Here is an 18,501-nt window from a genome sequence, read left to right on the forward strand (position 1 = left end):
TTATTTATTTGTTTTTTTATTTACTATAGAAATATGTTCTGCTTTGAATAAAGTTATATAGTCAGACTGATCATGTGATTGTTATTTATCTGTGCATTTGGTTTACTTAAAATAAGAGACATTCTTTCAGAAGGCTGGATTTTGCATTGTCGTTTAACTAGTCTGTTTGATTGACTGAGTATTATAGCAGTGTCAAACTACAGTAACCAGTGTGTGTATCTATATTTATGTCCATCTATCTATATATATCTATAGCCATCTATCAAACTATATATATATATATATATATATATATATATATATATATATATATATATATATATATATATATACACATTAATTACAGTACAGGTTTAAATATTTAAATTGGACAAGGAGCATTGATCATTTTACAAGGTTCACTGAGGTTTTTTACTTTTTACTTTTTACTTAATCCCAAATATTTCTGATGTATAATAGTTTTTCTGATGAAGTCCTGACGCATTAAATGGACAAAAGTGCTCAAATATTGGTTCACTGTCTTGTCTCTTGTCATTGGTGTAAAAAGTTTTTTTTTCATATATATATATATATATATATATATATATATATATATATATATATATACACATATATATATATACACATACACACACACCGATAGCTATAGATAGATAGCTGAATAACTAGATATGTATTTATTTTGTATCAGAACATTAAAATAGGACTAACTCTTGCTACCATAATAGCATAAACAACAAGTTTATAGGTTTATAGGTTTATAGATTAGTACTAAGCTAACTGCCCTTGCGAGCCACTTTAAGCCTAGCCAATTATCCCCTTGTGAGACTCAAACCCTGCAACTTGTGTTTGTAAGGCAAACACCTTAACCATTAGGCCACCCTAAAAAAAATGAACCTGTAAAAAGATAAAGGTGATAATAAAGACCGGGTCTACTATAAGAGCACATGCGTTAATATCTCGCCATACACAGTGTTCAATGCCGCTTGCTCTAAATTTCAAGTATCCTAAATCCCCCTAGCCTGAGCCTACATAAATTACCTAGCAATGCCATCATCAAACCCTACTAAACTAAATACCACTATATGAGCTCTAACTCAACCCTAAACTTCCTCCTGTTCCTTAAACTTAGCACTCATCTCTCATACCTTAACGCTAAAGACTCTAATTACTCCTTAAACCTAGAAGTCCACTCCCCCTCCCTAGACCTAAAGTCCCCAGTGTCTCCCTTAACCTATAGCTCCATTTCCAGTCCCTAACCCTAGACTCTTTGCCATTCCCTGACCCAAAACTCCTTTTTTGGTCTCTAAACCTAAAATTCTCTTCCCACTCCATAAACGTAACATAACATATAGCAGCATAGCTTTAAACTCCCTCCCAGTCACCAACCCTGAAACTCCCCCACTCCTAAATCTAAATCCCCCTCCCAATCACTAATTGAAACCCTAGCCTACACTACCACCTTTGCCTTCTCCTACTTCCTCCCTGCAGCCACCACAATTACCTTAATCAAACTCAGCTACATATTTGGATGAGGGATGACAGCTCAAATCTCTCCCTATGACAGTTGTGCCTGTCCAAAACATGTAGCTAAGTTTGATCATAAGTGACAGCCCATGCGAGATAAAAGCCATCCGAGTCCCTGGTTTGAGACAGTAGTCTTCAATAAGCTGGTACTTTGGAAATTTGTAGTACACTCTGAAAAAAAGGTACGACTTGCATTGCTCACCTTGTTGGACCTAATATTCCACACAGTCTGACTGCAGAGTACATTTTTTACCTGAAATTCATTAAATACATTAAAAGTAATTATATATATGTAGACACTATTTGGAATCAACACATTGCAAGTGACAGGAAAAACACTGACTACAGATGGTGTCTAGTACTATATAAGATATTTCATTTGCTTGGCAAAAGAGTAAAACAATATTCATTATAGGTTCATAGGTAGGTACTAGGCTATTGGCCCTAGGGCCTATACAAGCCTAGCTAAAAAGGTACCCTGGCTTTCGCCACCCAAGAAATTTTTTTTCCTGTGCCCCTGTCAAGCAGAACCACAGAAGTGATCCCCGGGGTGAATTTCCTATTACCCATCCAATCATCAAAATTTTTCTTGAAGAGTGCTAATTAGGAGCTCTGTTTGACATATATAGGTAGTCTGTTCCAGAGTATGGGAAGTCTCTGGGACAGGAATCTATCCCTCCAGCATATTCTATTTATTGTGGTGACAAGCTTTAGGTCCTTAGAGCATGTAGCTCGGAGGGATTGGGATTTCTTTAAGTGGAGCATATCCAACAGCTCTGGGTTTGACATAGCTTTGTATGTTAGGCAGAGATCGCCTCTGAGTAGGCGATATGCAATGGAGTAAAACTGGAGTTTTTTTGAGTCAGTCTGCATAAGACATCTGTTTGAGGCCAGTAATCCTCTTTGTGAGGTATTTTTGTGGCCTTTCCAGTTGTTTTAGATGTCTTGTGAGGTACATGCCAAAAGGGGCGTTGTACTCTATAATGGGTCTAATGAGTGATGAGTAGAGGGGAACAATGACCTCTTTTTTTTCTGGATGAGAAACATTTTGTGATGAGGATTTCCTGGCTACTGTGGTGATGTGATTTTCGAAGGAGAGACTACTGTCCACTTGTGTCCCAAGGCCTCTTATCACACTTTTGATGTTAAGTAGACTACCGCCTATGTGGTAGTTTATGGGTACAGAGTTTTTACCAAAGGGGATAACAATGCACTTTTTGGCATTGAGCTTGAGACCATGGCTTTGACACCAGGCATCTATCTCAGTGAGGCTCTTTTGTAGGATGTCCACATCGTTAGGAGTTTCGATTATGGCTCCTAGTTTGTAGTGATCTGTGAATTTAGTTAGCCAAAGACCTTCTGTGTTAGCCTGTACTTCAGAGAAGTAGATTCCAAACAGGAGAGGATACAGGACTGAACCCTGTGGTACTCCACTTGTCACTGGTCTGAAGTCTAATTTGGAGTCTGCTACTTTCACAGTGTGGGTTCTGTCAGTAAGCCAGGTGGCAACCCATTTTGTGACATAGGGATTTATATCTAGTTTAGTGAGTTTATATATAATTCCAGAGTGGGGGATGGTATTGAACGCCTTGGCGAGATCTAGATAGGCTGTGTGAATCACCTTACCTTCATCTATGGCTTTGGTGACTACTTCAAAGAAGTCTATCAGGTTTAGGAGACATGATCTGCCTTTTGCAAACCCGAACTGTGTGGGGTCCAGAGTTTGGAGATCTCCAATGACTTTGTTTATGAGTTTCATGATGATATGTTCCATGGCCTTGCAGACCAGGTTTGTCAGGCTAATGGGGCGGTAGTTCCCGGAGTCTGTTGTGGACCCCCCCCCCCGTTTGTGGAATGGGATAACCATCACGGTGCACCATTCAATGGGCACAAAGCCTGAGGTGAGGCTATGATTGAACATGGTACTTAGGTGGGGTGCCAGTTCATTCTGTAGTTCATGTAGAAGGCAGCATGGGATGTTGTCAGGTCCCATGGATGCTGTGTTCTTGGCTTTGGAGTGTGAGGTTTTTACCTGTGCAGCCATGATTATAGGAACTTTGCATTCTTCCGGTATAAAGATGGGCCCTTTAGGGGGTGATAGGGGGGTAAAGTTAGCACTGATCCTATCTGCCAGGATGTTGGCAATATCAGTTGGTTCTGTATATTTAGTGTCATTGTGCTGTATCTCAGAGCAGATCTGAGTGTTGCCATTGAGATTCTTGACTTAGCTATAGAATGCTTTGTGGTTGTCTTTAGAATCAGTGGTGATTTTGTTTTCATAACTAGCTTTGGACGGTTTTATGAGGGATCTCAGCTTCTTACTGAGGCTGACCAGGGAGTTCCTCCAATCATCGGAGTTTACTCTTTTTTGCAACAGTTTCTTTCTTCTATTGTAGAGTTTGTTTATGGCAGAAGACCACCAGATTGGCTTCATTTTTTTGGAGGATATCATCTTGGTTCTGTTAAGGATAGCACGACCCATGCACTTGTGTAAGTGCTTATAAAAGTAATTTGTGTAGGATTCAGCAGTTGTACCTCTATTGTCCATCTGCATGGGTGTCATGAAGTTTGCCACTTCTGTCTTAAGAAGCGTCAAGTGGCTTTGGAGAAATTTTTTACAGTTGTTTTCCTAATGGGGGGTGGGAGTGGGATGTGGATGTCTAGGGTGATTAGCTTGTGGTCGGATCTGACCAACGAGGAGCTGACCTCTTGTGTGGAACACCGGTCGCCCATGTTGGTGATGACCAGGTCTAGGATATTGCTGCCCCTGGTGGGGGTGTGGATAAGTTGATCCAAGACATTGGAATTGATGATTTCCAGAAAATGTTGAGCAAAAGAGTTGGTACATGAGTAGTTTTCCCAGGTAATGGTAGGGTAGTTGAAATCATCCATTATTAGAGTGTTGGGTTGTACATTAATATTTTCCAGTGTATCAAGAAAAGAGGAGTGGGAATCCTTGGGCATGGTGGGGGGTCTGTAGCAAGCTACAATCTTGATTGCGGTTTTGCCCAGAGTTAGTTGAACTTGGATAATCTCGGATGCATTATTCTGAACAGCTAGCTTGGAGGTGTGGCTATCCTTAATGAATATGGACACTCCTCCACCTTTAGTGTTTCAGTCTGGGTTTGGTGGCCGAAAGGTGTGGTAAGAATTATAGCCTGGTAATGCAGGGGTGCTCTCTGTAGCTTTCAACCAGGTCTCTGTTACTGCACAGATATCAATGCTCTCCATTTTAAGGAGTGCCTCGAGTGAGTGCATTTTGAGGTTTAGACTTCTAGCATTGAGTAGCATTACCCTCAGATTTTGCTTGCTTGTACCTGCTATGGTGGTGAATTTGTCATTTGAACCTTGCCTAAGAAGGCACTATAGGGGTGGCAAGAGCCTTTGCCAGTATCCGGAACCCCAAGGGTGACAGGTGCAGGCCATCTCTGGCAAAGCAGCGTGGTCTGTCGATCATGTCATCCCAGGCAGACAGATACTGGTTTCCCTTAGAATGTCACCAGAAGCTTAGCCAATTGTTAAAGTCAATCATTTTGTCCTTGTACTGTGGTATTATTCTGGGTGATGGAAGGATGTTACTCAGGGCTAGGGTCATACCTGCCTGGGCTACGAGATCAGTGAGCTTCTCCACGTCTCTTTTCATGTAGTCCAGGGAGGTACGTCTCAGGTCATTCACACTAACATGGACAATGACAGAGTCATATTTGTACTTGTTGTGGAGTGACTTGAGTGTGTGTGTTATGTGACGGATCCTGGCACCCGACAGGCAGCTGACAGTAATTTTTTCCTTGTTTAGCCTGGTGAGTGGAGCATCAGTGTGTCTGACTATAGTCACTTATGACTAGAATGTTGGGTACATTATGGGCTGTAGTGGAGTGGCAGACTGAGTATGCGGGCTATGTATCATTTTGGTTGTGTTGGGGGGGTGGAGGTTTTTTGCATTTCTGCTTTGGAGGTCTCGGTTGTTTGGACAGATTTTTACTGAGAGCCTCCGTGAATGTAGGTGTGTGTTTTGTGCTTCTGTGTGTGTGTTTTGGTGGTGTAGGTTTTGAAAGTCTATGTGATGAGTGTGGTGCAGTGCAAGTGTTTATCTTCCCCTCTTGACTGTCTAGTCCAGTCTTCGGTGAAGAGAGATTTGCTTCCAGTTTGGCTATATAAGTGCATCTCTCACAGGTTGTAGTGTTGGGTGGTAGGAGGAGAGGATTATCTGTGTACATGAGGCAATTGCTGCATTGTCCCATGATGCCCAGATTCATCAGGTAGACAGGAGAAAACACCACGAGCTGACCTTTAGACATGCCTGAATGGGTGCTTATTTATTAAGTACTAAAATCTGTTTTCCTCTAGACAAGTGAGGAAAGTTGAGTGCTTTAGTAATTTTTAACTTATTTAGTGCTTACAATGAGTTCTGAACAAGTGCTAAGCTCAAAGAAACAGATTTGAGTGCTAAAACTAAAAAGCTGGCTAGCTGCAAGGAGAAATTTGAAGAGCAGACTTTATGGCGCCAGGAATAGTTTAACCCTAGTTAAGTGGGGGAGGGGGGCTCAGGAGCTCACAAACAGTCCTGGACACAGCAAAGCCGTATCTGGACAAGACCTGCCACAGGAAAGGGGGGAAGCAAGCTTAGAATTTTTTTTTTCAGTAAAAGTGGAAATGGAGAAAGCTGGAACAGAAGTTAATTCAACGTTAAGAATCTGAGTGGGTTGGCCTTCACAAATGTTTTCTATTAGATTGAATGAACTAATGACGCTAGACTGGGAGGAGTGTCACAGATCAAATATACAGTACGGGTGGGCAACTGCAAAGCCACCAAGTATAAAAACACCACAAGACTAGGGAGGGTGGGAAAAATTACAGTTCCTAGCTGTAACCACTAAATAAAAGTTTTAAACAGATCAAGGAGCAAGCAGACTCTAGAGAATACTTTTTTAAACTGTAAACAGACAGTTATTTTACTGCACACTATTGCAGTTCCTAGCTGTAGAACACAGAAACCTCAAAAAATAAAAAATGCACAGAAAAGCTTGGATAGAGCACTCACAAACAGAAAATACAACTCTCAGTATGAAAAAGCAGTTTACAGTTAAGTAATTTAGTAAACATGCAATTAGAGTAATGAAACAGTATCTAGCAATGCAAAATACAGTTAAAACAGTATAAAACAGTACATAAATGCAGCGAAACAATAAAAAAGCTTTATAACAGTGCAAAATGCAGTAGATCAACTGTATAGCACAATTATAAGTGTTTCAGAAGTGCAGTTCAGTGAAATAAGTGTAAGAAATAATTTATCCTGCTCTTGGAATCTTAAGGAATTTCCACTTAGTTTCAGTAATGAAATAGAATCCACAGCCTGGGCAATACATTATATTTTATTTATTTATGTTTTATGTAGCCACCAATGTTCAGGCCTATATTCAATGGAGGACATGGAGTGTTGTGTGGTTTAGTGACTTTGTTAGAATCATGTTTAGGTAAATTGAGACTGAGGGGATCAAACCCAGGACTAATTGAAGAAGCTCATTAGTTGCTCACAGCCTTAATCCTTTTTTTTTGTTCCTCAAATATTTTTTTTATTTTCAATTAAAATAACATTTACATAATATTTTTAAATATAATTTTAAACAACTATATACAATATTTACAATAGCCTGACTTTCAGTTATATACACTGTATGTTATTAAACATAGAATTAACAGATCAGTTATCAAAGATACAATATTGATTATTGCAAAGTGTCCAACAAAGATATAACTTTCTTCCAAGGATTATTTACCAATGGCCTGGGATAGATCCGTAGTTCTTTGATTATTTCCATCAATGCAGTTGTCTTCAGTAAAGTGTAGAATTCGTCCAAGGTCGGGGGTGTATTTGAATTCCACCTTCTGGTTATGCATTTCTTAGATATAGCAAGTATTGTCCACAACAAATACATATTTGTCTTATTCAGGTAGGGACCTTCATTTACATTTAGTATAATCAATACTTTAGTTAAGGTAAAGGATTCATTAAATAAAGCTTGTAAAAAATGATTGATTCCATTCCAATATGAATTAATTTTATTACATTCATAAAAAATATGAATCCAGTCTGCTTTATTTGACTTTTCACACCTCCAGCAAAAACTATTTGTAGTAGTACTGATCTTTTTAATTCTATCTGGTGTTAAAAATGCTCTATGTAAGTATTTCCAGTTAAATATTTTCCAGTACTGTGTGTTAGAGGTGTAATTAACTGATAGTAAGATGTTAGTTTTAATTTCTTCTGTTAACTGCAATGACTGACCTTTTGTTAAGAACTGCCAGTATGATGGTTTGGGAATTGTTGTATATGTTATTAACTCTTTATATAGATTTGAAATGGAATTTTTCTTTTCACAACTATTATATATAAATTCATACAGAATACTTAATAGATCTGGAATATCTTTAAGTGAGGAATTATTAATCTGCATAAATCTTGAGTGTACATTAGAATGCTTTGTAAGGTTAACCAGTCCTGTGTTGGAATATTGTAAGCAATTTTTATCATATGTATATCTAAAACATTTAATTTATTTACGCATTGAAACCAGCATAGAATCCATTTTGTTCCCAGGAGGCTATTGTTTTCCTATATATTTTGTGAGGAAAGTTCTTAGTGATGGTAAATGGGGTTAAAAGGTCAAACCAAAGTTTTAGATCTATGTTAGCATTGATAAGTTTCCTAAAAGAATTGATGTAATGATTAATCAGTGTTGTTTTAGAAGGTTTTGTTATATTATATTGTATACTTATGCATAGTATGTACCAGGGTTTGTTTGATTTGTCTACTATTAAAATTTTTTTAACAGATTAAATTCATTTGTTAATATAGCCGTTGTTAATTCTTTCCAGTTGGCAAAATAATTTGGGTTTATCCAGTCTATTGTAGTTTTAAGAACAGATGCTTTTATACATGTCTCTATTTCTGGGAAGTTCAATCCTCCTTGTTTCCAGAGTCTAATGTGATGAGTTAGAGCTATTTTATTCTTTTTGGTATACTATAAAAAATTTATTAAACATGAGTTTATTTCTTTAAGAATGCATCTTTCAGGAATTAACTGTATTGCTAATGCTACATACAGAATTTTTTGCAATATGACCATTTTTATTAATTGCAATCTGTCTTCAAAAGTTAATATGATTTTGGGGGTGTGGCCAAGATGAGCACAGAGTAGCAGCTTTTCTTATCAGCTCTGCCTTTACAGAACTTTATTGACAGGAAATATTGATATAAAAGTCCCTAATAATATTTTTTTATTTTAATTAATTCTTTAAAATATATATTAGGGTAGTATATAAAAACTTTCAAGTAGAGTTTAAGTTTTCCTGTCAAAGTTACACTTGGAAGTACTACAGTAAAAGAACATGATGAGCTTCACTAAATCTTCTCATTAAGAGACAACTATCAAAAAAGAATTACAGTCATTACTAACTACTATTCAAGAACTAAATGTCAAAATAGACAAAATGGATATAAAAATTGACAATTTCAAAGAAAAGTGTTCTCACCAAATGGACATTCTACATGAAGATTTATTGCAACAAAGGAAGCAGATTTCATGAATGGAAACTGCATTAAGTGATATGGATAACAGAATTCAGGAGAGTGAACTTAATGTTGAGTTCCTCTTAAAACAAAATTCTCTTCTTCAGACAAAGGTTGATGACCTTTAGAACAGGTCCCGTAAGAATAATGTGAGAATTGTTGGCTTACATATAGGGAAATAATATGGAAACATTTTTATCTTCCTGGTTGCCTGAAGTACTTGAACTGCCGAAGGCTCTTTCATACGGTACTGAAAGAGCCCATAGATCAATGGTGACATCTAAAAACATCAAAAGTAATTATACTAAATCTGTTATTATAAAGTTCCTATCAGCCCATGATAAGGAAATGGTACTAAAGACAGCATGGGCAAAATCCCCAATCAAACTGAAGGACAATATTATACACTTTGATAATGACTATTCTTCTTCAGTATTATCAAAAAGAAAAATGTCCTTGCCTTTAGTCAGAGAACTAAAAAAGAATAAAATAAAAACCCATTTGCTTTTTCCTGCAAGACTGTAAATTTTATCAAGATGGTTTTAAAATTTTTGATGACCTAGACAATGCAATAACATACTGGAAAAAGTAGAGGAAATGGAGTGGGCCAGTCCTAGTCTTAAAAGAAATGCTGAGAACAACACTTGGAAAACATTTGACCCTAAAAAAAAATCAAAAGATGAATCATTACAAGTACATATTTGCACTTGATTCACTCAGTTGGGGAAATGAAACCGGACATCCAGGTGAGCTTTTGATATTATATTTAATATAATGTAGATTGGTTAACTAAATAGTTGTTTATTTTGTTTTGTAGAATAGTCATTTGTTGGGATTTTTTTTTTCATTTGTACTATTTGTTTAAGATTAATTATCTTAATGTTTATTGGTTTGATTCCCATGGATGCAGTGATTCTCCTGTCTCGGATACCTATGCTTCCGGATGTCTTGTAGTGGTGCTTATCATTAAGGGGCGTATTTGTTTATCTTGATTTTGGTTCTTACAGTGGTTGGAAAACTTTTATTTAGTTATAATTGCTGTATTTGTATTTTAGTTGATTTATGGTTAATTGTTTGATAAAGGAATCTTGTATGATGGCCCTACGTATAGTTGCAGAATTGCTGTGCTAGTGATGGTACTTCTGACCTGGGATGCGAGTGGCAGTGTGGCTGGAGTAATGGTATGGCTTAGTTGTCATTTCCGAGTTGTTTGTGTGTTTATTTGGAAGCTCTGGTTTGGTACTCTAGCACTGTAGAGACATGTGTGGTGTTGTCTGTATTAATTGTATGTTTTGGTGCCAGTGTAATTTGGCTGGAGATTAACCGGAGAGTCTGGTTGATAGTGTGGTGAAGCTTTGCTTGATAGCTGTCAATGCTTCGTGTTGTGTATGCAAGTTTTTTTTTTTCTCATCTCTCTCGGTATAGAGGGAGTCTCGAGACATTGCCTTATATGTAGTTAAGTAATGTTTTACTTACTATTTCCCACCGGAACTTTGAAAGCTTTAGCTTCATGATGAGCTCAAGACTGTGGTATCCATCACAGCTGGAAAGCTCGGAGCTTTCTTAAAACATCATCATGAAGGCATCGGATGTAAATTGATCTTCTGATCCTCACCAGGAAGCTACTGAATCGAATTTGTTTCCTCATACAGCATACGGAAAAAAGATATAAATAGCTTACTACTTTCAACTTATTATATGCAATAATTTCTTAAATAAATAGGGATTATACTACACATGTAGCCTAAATACTTTTTCTGATCATCATAGGTATTCTTGAGCCTTATATATTTATATACGAATAGTATTCTCAAAAAATATTTGCTTTATGTATGACAAGGGTGCCGGTATCTTGATGAGAAATACTAGTTGTGATTTGTGCATTTTTGGAAGATTTAATAGTGCTACAAACTGTTTATATACTTGTGTTACATGTACATTTTTTATAACTATTGACTTGCTGAGAAAATACTCATGAAGCATTTAACAGGTTGTCTCAGTTATTTTATGAATGCATTTGTGTAATAGGCTGATAGGGATGTACCACATAGACAGCAATAATATTGCAAGGATAGGTGCATTAAAAATAGTTAAATCTGTTTATCATTAGAAAATGTGAAATTTTCATTTTTTGTTTTGTTAATGACATAGCTTTTCAAAATTTAAAGATAGTATAAGCTATAATTGAATAATAAAAAGCTCATTATATTTAAATAAGGCTTTTATATAGTTTACAAGAGCTATTTAAGCACATTGCTTCTTTGAACTAATATGACCTTTTCACTAGTTTTCAGTATGGTGATGGATCCTTTGAGGTAACTCAAATTAATGCAATGAATGGAAGATCAGACTTTAAAGGTTTATTAGTTACTCTTCTATGAGAGACTGCACTGGGGTGTTTGGTTATAAGAAAACTAGCAGGATGTTGTTGGTTTTACTTCTTGATGAGTAATCACTATATTTGGTTTCTGGCAAAGAAATGCAGTGTTCATTTCTTTCAGAACAATCAGTATGTTAGTTGATTGTTAGTAAAATCACTTTTATTAGCATCTTATTTATTAGCTGCCGATGTTAGTGGTTATTGAAGGCCCTTAGGTGATTCATTTACAACTATGTTTCATTTAGCTGATCACCTATGGCAGTACTATATATCTCACTTCAGCCTTTATTAGCCATATTTTGGTAATAAAAGAATGCCATAGTCTCTTTTTAAGGTTCTTATCAAATGTGATTACTTTAAAACAGAAGAGTGAACGAATAGTTCATAGTAGTTCTTAATAACCTACTAACTAATGTAAGAAAATTCTGTACTTTATTCCTAAGATGTAGCTGTCATCAATTTACTAATTGACACAACATTATATCAATATATTTGGTTCATACAAAAAATTGTTTATGATATTGATGAGAAGCCTTATTTTTATAGTTATGACTATAGACATTTAGGCAGGTGCTGACTGGATGCTGCTTTTGATAGGAGGTTGATTTGAGTGACTGATGTCATTCGAGTTAGGAGTTTTAAACTCCAGAGAGGTTCGGGTTGGTTATTTTGTTTCATGTTTATGTTATAAATATTTTCTAATAACTTTTCAGACATTCATATCTTATGTAGTCGGAAACAACCTTAATTTTAAGAATATGATAATCTTATACTATGTTCTAATGATCATAATAGTATTCCTGTTAGATATATTCTTGTGTATTTCTTAGATCAGTATGTTTATATTTACATCATTTAATTTTCAATGACTACACTAAAAGGTATATCAGTTAACATTAATGGTTTAAATAATCCTAATAAAAGGAGGAATTTAACTAGATATCTTAAGTTACATAAATCCCAGTTAATATTTTTACAAGAAACTCACTTAATAACAGAGGATATATTCAGGCTTGAATCTAAAACATATAAGATTTTAGTAAATTCTGAACATACTAAGAAAAAGAGAGGAGTAGCTATCCTATGGAACAGCATAATGCCTTTTCCTAAAATAATAGATACATATAAGGATAATAAAGGAATGTTTTGTGCAGTCACCATATAAATAAACAGTAACATTTTCACATTGATTAACATATATTGGATCCCAGGGATAGAGATACACACAGTGAAACAACATCTAGATCAAATTGTAATATTCTCTAAAGGGAACATTATTTTGGCAGGAGATTTCAACTGTATTCTAGATTACAAAGACTCTAGTACTAATGGGAAGAGAAGAATATCTACATCATCTAAATTATTAAAAGACTTTTCAGATACTTATTTTTTGAACTATATAAATTATTCTGCAGATACTACTTCTTTGTTTTACACCTTTTTTTCTCATAGACATAACTCATACTCGAGGATAGATAGAGTTTTTATTTCTAATAAATTAACAGATTCCTTAAACAAATCAGCAGTGATTTCATGTCCTTTATCAGATCATAATTCTATATTTTTTGAAGTGGTAGTCAATCCAAATTTTAATATTCATATAAAAGGGATCCCAGCTTATATTGCAAAATTAAAAGATTTTAATGATTTCATTTCTACAGAAGTACAGAATTTTTTAGAACTTAACAATACTAATGATATATTAGAAATTGACATATCGGATGCCCCAAAAGCTTATCTATATGGTAGGACATTGAATTGGTACAACAACAAAAAAGAAAGCTTGGGATAAAGAGCTGCAAGATATACAATGTAAATTAGACACTTTAAAACTTAGTAATATGGGTGATAAAGATATATCAGATAAAAGAAAATAAATAAATATGTTAAATAATAAATAACTAGAAATATTAAAACATAAAACTATGATCAATATAGAAAATTTCAAGTTTATAAATTTGTCTTCTAGCCCTAAATCCTTAAAAATTCTTGCTAATAAAATGAAAAGATTAAATAGATTTAAATAGATTTAATCATATTAATGAAATATTCTCCCCTAAAAAAGGAAAAATGGTATCAGAAATTCATAATATATTAACTGAATTTAGAGAGTTTTTATAAACATCAACCAAACAACTACTGAAATTAATTCTAAAGAGGAAATAAAAAGATTTATTAATAAATACACGAAAACAAGACTTTCAGAGGAACAAGGGATTTCTATTGATAATCAAATATCTTTCAAAGAACTTCAAACTCACATTACCAAATTAAAGCAAAATAAAGCACCAGGTAATGACGGCATCATTCCTGAAATTTACAAATTATTACCTATACATGCTCTAAAATTGCTTTGTAAAGTATTTAATCTTGTTCAGGACAAAAACATAATTCCACCTTCTTGGAAATACACTTTTATTTCTCCTATTTTAAAATCTAACAAAGATCCCTCTAAGTGTACCTACTATAGACCCAGCTCCCTATTAAGCACTGATTACAAAATATTTATGTCCATTTATGCAGAAAGGCTTAAAACACTTTTACCCAAATTAGTTGATAGTGATCAAATGGGGTTTATAATAAAGAGAACTTCATATAACATTAAAAGAATATTAACTTTAATTGATTCAGTGAAAAATCTTAAAACAAATTCAACCCTAGTTAGTTTAGATATAAATTGTGCTTTTGACTCAGTTACATGGGAATATCTGTTCACTCTATTAAAGGAATTAAATTTCTCCAATAATTTTATCAATCGTAACACTCTGTTATATGAAGGTAGCCAAGCTTATGTTAAAATTGGTACTAGTATAACGCAAAATATACCAATAGTAAAAGGTACTAAGCAAGGATGTCCTTTATCCCCTCTTTTATTTTCATTAGTTATGGAACCATGTGCAAATTTAATAAGACATGATACAGATATTGAAGGATACAAATTAAACCCCACTATATCATCTACAATACAAATGTTTGCAGATGACATATTGATTACTCTTGGGAGTAGAAGGGAATCTATACAAAAACTTTTTAAAAACATGGAATATTTTCAAAAAAATTCCAGCCTTACTTTTAATAATAATAAAACACAAATTCTTTTAACAGGTTCAAAAATACAATATACCTGATGAATATAATGAATATATAGCTCAGTCTCAAAAAATAGCATATTTAGGTATAATTATTACTAACAATATTAAAGATACCATTCAAATAAATTATAATAAAAGTCTATTACAAATAGAAAATGTAATAAATAAATGGAACAAATTACCCTTTTCTATGGATGATAAACTTTTAATAATAAAGATGATCCTTCTCCCCAAAATCTTATATATAATTCAGTCTTTATCTATACCTCCTTCTTACCAAATAATTAAAAAATTTAATTCAATGATTCAGAAATTTTTGTGGTTATCAAATAAGCCAAGGATTGCATTAACATACCATATGTATAATTGGAATAATGGGGGTATAGCCTTACCAAATTTAGAAATTTATTCAATTCCATCAGTTTTCAATACAATCTCTCTCTCATCTCATTGATGTGGAATACACTGCTAAGTGGAAAGAGTTTATAGAGGTATTCTCACAAAATACCAAAGATATAAACAGTTCCTATAAGCTAAATATAATTAATAATCCATTCATTTGGAGGTTAAAAGATTATATTTCTGAATTATATTTAAATATAATATCTATAAGGATTGGCTTTTTTTTACTCTTCCCTAAAGCCTACACACACATATCTATTTTCTCTTCAGATTATACAAAAATGTCTATATTTCAGCAAAAGCATTTAATATTTTGGCACCAAATGATGATAAATACTGAGATAAAAATCCAATAGATTACTCTTGGAAGAGTATAAACTTGATACAAATTTATGGTTAGAGCTTCAAGAAGCTAGACAATATGTATTAAATAAATTGGATTCTATGTCTCCTATAATTAGGAAAAAAATTCCCAAGCTAATATGATATATGATTTTATCAGTTTTGCATAAATCTCCTGCTAATAACAAGTTATCAAACATTTATAGGGCAATTAAATGTGATTTAGATACACATTCAGATAATTATTGGAAATATTTTTCTTTAATTAATAATCATCCCCCTTCTGAGAAAGACAAATTGAATATTTTACAATCAGCAAGTATGACTACTTATTTTTTAAAATGGAAATTATTCACATGGAGATTTTTAAATAGATCTTTTATCACTCCTCATAATATAAGTATATTTTCTAAAAAGAATATAACATTTTGGAGATGTAATATTGAATTGAATGCTGACTGGTCTCATATGATTTATAATTATATATATTTAAAAAATGTTGGTATGATATCAATAATTTGTTGCAAACAATTTTTACTGATAATTTCTTTATATCTAAATCACTTGTTTTATTTAATACTCCTGTTCCTGAATAAGTACCCTTTGGTTTGGTCTATACTATCTATAGCTAGAAAATCAATCACTAAGAATTGAAAATCTAGTACAGCACCTACATTTTTGGAATTTAAAAATATACTCCTTGAAATTTGTAATTTGGAAATGTTAACTATTAAATCTAGATCATCTAGGAATACTACATTATATAATTCATGGAATATCATCTATGAACTTCTAGAAAAATTGTTTATTCATTTATGTGAACAGATGATTTTTATTAATCCAACAGCTACATTAAGAAATTTTTTTGCATGATGAACGTCTTTGTACATAGTTTAGTTACATTGGTTTATATATTAGACATTTTTTTTTTTATTTTCTTGTTTTTTAACTTTAAAGAAAAAATGTTACAATTTCATGGAAATATTTGTTCATTTTAATAATTAATAAAATGATTTGAAAAAAAGTTAATATAATTTTGTTCCACTTTTCTATATATATTTTTATTGTTTCAATAATGTTTTTTTAATTTATTAATATTGTTTCGTTTATATTTTTGCATAACACTATTCCTAAATAATTTACTGTAAGCTCTTGTTTTCCTGTGATGGATTTATCTGTAACGTTTAGTTCTTTTTTCTTATTTAAAAATAGAACTTTTGATTTTGATCTATTAAAGTGTAGACCTGAAATCTTATAAAATGCCTCAATTACTTCTTCTAGCTCTCCTAATGACTCTTTGGAATTTGATAGGGTTAATAAAATATCATCAGCAAAAAGCATTATTTTAGATATGTACTGGTCATAGACTTCTATTCCTTTTATTCTTGGATTATTGCATATTATTTCTGCAAGTATTTCTATAGCCAAAGCAAATAAAATAGAAGAAAGGGGGACAGTCTTAATTCTGTTCACTATACTACATGTATAAGGTTATGTAGTCTGTCCTTTTATTATATTCAGCAATCTTCTTCCCCTTGGCCCTTATCTTCACCTTTACCAATTTATTTCCTATGCCATTCCTCTTGAATACATTCAGAGGATTCATGTGCCCTCACCTCTACCCATTTTTTATATTCTCTACATGGCTCAAGAGCACTCTTTAGGAAGCTATGCATTCATTTAACCAGGGAAAAGGTCAGCACACAATCTATGGCCTGCAGCCATTCTCTAGTGTTATTCCTCTGTGACATGACATTAGGAACTTTATTTATGTTCCAGCTGTATCTTCTGGTTTTTGTTGATCAGAGAACTGGTTTCATTAGACTGTAGTTACACCCTTTCCTCACCAACTCCTGCACCCTTTTTTGACTTTCCTCTGACTTCTTTCTAACATCTGAATGTCATTCTGTATAAATGACCTCATACCTTCTTAATGTCACATTTGATTGGAATAAAAGCTCTGGCCCTCTATGCACCCATGCACCTTGATTGGTTACCTGCCACTGACACTCCCATATACTTGGCAATAAAAACCCTGTTTTAATCACTGCAATTTCAGAACCACTAAGTAGCCCTTGGATGCTATCAATAAAAATCTTTTTGAACTGAAGTACATCTGCTGAGTTTTATTGAATGGACACTTTCTGATGCCATCTAAACACCTAGCTTTGGAGTGTCTGACATGTGACCAACCACATGCTGTTTGTTTATTTTGCTCATACCTTAACTGAGAAGTAAGGTTTTGGTTGTCTGTTTATTTTGCTTATACCTGATCTGAGATTTAAAGACCACATTCTACCCAATTACGTGAGTGCATGCATATGCTGATTTTGCTTGCAGCATTTTTCTGGTGCCTTTGCTGTATTTTTTAGCAAATCAGATATTTTGAAACATGATTTGCACAAGGTATCTACACAGGGGTACATGCTTTCAGTTGGATAATTGAGCCAAAATGGACATTGTTTTTTTTGGAACCCATGCTTTGGCTCTTTCTCTTAATTTCATGATCGGGGCACTAGGATTTGATATGGTGACTTACCCCAAGGTTGCTTTATTCCATTGTACCCTTTGTTGGCAGGGGTTTTTACTCGCAGGTATTTGCCACCTCCAAATTTTTTGTATATATGACCTCTGGAAATGTACATATCATTCACAAAGAGGTCTGCTCAGGGTTCTATAGAGCTAGAAAATTACCTCTTTGCTTCTGGTTTATATCCTTTTGAGGATTCCCTTCCATCAATATTCTGTTTGCAGCTCCCACTGTGATCTAATTTTTTTTAATTATGGTCCAGTCCAGGTATGATCAGTGCATTCCGATCATTCTCAAGGGCCATAGAAAAGAGAGTTTAGTTAGAGAAATCAGATTTTAAAAGAAGTATATAAAGGTGTTGGATACGCATGGTATTATTTCAGTAACAGCAGTTTGTGGGGAGTTTACATATTATTCTCCACAGAACAATAACTTGGCTAGGCTGGATTAAAATTATATATCACAGCAACATGTAGTTTTGTTTGAGAGTGTTGAGACCTATCCAGTAATGATATTTAACCATGTACCTGTAACAACTAAGAAAAATACACAAGAAACTAAAATAAAAGAATGTCTTTGGAGTTTTCTTGCATATTTATTAAGAAGAGGTGATTTTAAAGACTGGATAAATAAGCAAAATTCAGCAGTTATTAAGGTA

Source organism: Protopterus annectens, chromosome 1.part1, assembly GCF_019279795.1.
Source record: "Protopterus annectens isolate FY-2018-M chromosome 1.part1, PAN1.0, whole genome shotgun sequence".
In the NCBI taxonomy this organism is placed as follows: domain Eukaryota; kingdom Metazoa; phylum Chordata; order Ceratodontiformes; family Protopteridae; genus Protopterus; species Protopterus annectens.